At 43.2% G+C, this 2,115-nt stretch overlaps 1 pseudogene; it reads right to left on the minus strand.

Moving 5' to 3' along the window:
• Window positions 1–1,674: 1,674 nt before the first annotated feature.
• Window positions 1,675–1,859, minus strand: LOC140909848 (U1 spliceosomal RNA; annotated as a pseudogene).
• Window positions 1,860–2,115: the final 256 nt, after the last annotated feature.

The raw sequence follows: 2,115 nt of genomic DNA on the forward strand, positions 1-2,115 counted from the left end.
TGGCCAGGGAAAAGGAGATGTGGCCAAGGCATTGTTCCACCTTACCAGTCCTTGACTGCTGTTCTTAGTCAGGGTAAGATAGAACAATCTTCAGGCCCTTTTATCTTGTGCCAGGCACTGAGCTAGCACCCATTGGCCACAGGGTCAGGGAACTGCAAAGTTGACATAAAGCCATCTTTGCATCTCTCCAGGCCTGCACTAAGCAGAGCTCAGCCAGCCCAGAAAATTGAGGATAATGTATTTTGGGGCTGTGAGACTAAACACATCCTATTCTCTCTCTCACACACACACACACACACACATCAAGGAACTGATAGTGTCTCTCAGCATAGCACTGGTTAGCCCACATCTGGAATTCTGCCTTCTATAAAAGACAGATTGAGAGAATAGCAACAAAAATGATGAAAGGACCAGAAGATGAAGATTAACCTATGAAGAAAGGTTACAAGAGCTAAATCTGTGTAGTTTAGCTAAAGGATGATGGCCAAAGGACATACAAGTCTACAAGCAACGGATGTGTGTAACGAGCAAGCAGAGAGAGGAATTGCTGAAGCTGAGTAAGTATCTGGAAATATTTGTTTCCCAACAGCGGGTTAGATTAGAGGATGGCACAGTCTCTTAAGGGAAGCCCCATCATATGGGTGATTGGAAACTAGACTGGACAAAGTACTGGATGATATCCTAGAGGGAATAACTCTTCATCAAAAAGGATAGGGGAATGAACAAGATGAATTCATAGGTCCTTCCCATCTCCGTGAATCTATTTAATGCACTCACTTTTCTCTGTGCTTGAAAATAGACACATTTTAATCAAAAAGGGGCTGATTATGGTGATGTGAAAGCTCTGGGGCCTCATCTGGCAGAGTTCTCTTTGAGATTCCCAGAAGCAGAAGAAGAGAGCAGCCATTGTACCTTCTCTCTATGGAGTGTGGCATGCATATCCCCTGAGCAGGGCCCATGGTTCCCCTCTTCAGCCATGTTGAAGCTAGCACCTATCTTTGTGCTAATCTCTACACGCTCCGTACTCAGTGTATTGGTGGTCAGCTCCTGCAGATGCATGAAAAGAGAGGTGCTATGGGCTAGCGGCTTGAGCACTTAGCTGAGACTCAGGAGACCTGGGTTCTATTCCCTGCTGTACCACTGATCTGGCAAGAAACCTGAGGCAAGTTACTTTACCCCTATGAGTCTCACTTTCCCCATCTGTAAAATAGGGATACAGACCTCCTTTGTAAAGATCTTTGAGATTTAGGAATTAAGAGCAAGGTATTATTCATATTACTTGCCTCTTTTCCCCTTGGGCACCTGTGCAGGGCTAGGCACAATACAGCCCCAAATCTCGGAAAATATACAATTTACTCCAGGAGAAAAACTGGGGATTACATGGCAATCAATGAAACTAAGGAAACAATAAGGTAAACTTAATTGATATGAGCTGTATGGGGGGGAAGGCATCTTTCTATCAATGAGATCATTAATCCATTTATTATTATGATTTAGCTCTCACGTAGCACTTTTCACATATGGATCACCAGGTACATTACCAAGGTGGATGTGTTCTGATTTTAGAGGGGGAAATAGAGACAGATAGGTTAAGGTCATACCCTGATCCAACGACCTTGTTCCTAATGCTGTGTTCTGACCACTAGATCACATTGCCTCTCTACAGTTATATTCCAGGGGACACAGGAATGCATCTCCCCCAACACACACACTGCTTCACCAACCTCCACAAACTATGCATTGAAGGTCCCTGCATTTAAGGAAATTGCAGGAGTCAGCATATCTGGATTGCAATGGATGAGCCTCATCCTAGAAAAGCCACCTTCATGATCATGGTATCTCCCCTGCCAGCTAATTACATAATTATGTAGTTGTTATTAATTATTTAAGGATCTTAATTCTTTGAAAAGGTGCCTTCAATTATTAATGGGCAGGGTCTGGCTGGAATGACTGCCTCCAGACAGCCTCACTGGTACAGTATACACATCAGTCATTCTGAAAAAAGCCACTGAATTTTCAGGCCATTGTTTAGTTAACCATTAACAATTCATAAAATTCCAGCTCCCTGCACAATAAGCAGCATTCTCTGAATGGTACTAGAAAATCCTATTTCTA

Source organism: Lepidochelys kempii, chromosome 3 (genome assembly GCF_965140265.1).
Source record: "Lepidochelys kempii isolate rLepKem1 chromosome 3, rLepKem1.hap2, whole genome shotgun sequence".
NCBI classification, from domain to species: domain Eukaryota; kingdom Metazoa; phylum Chordata; order Testudines; family Cheloniidae; genus Lepidochelys; species Lepidochelys kempii.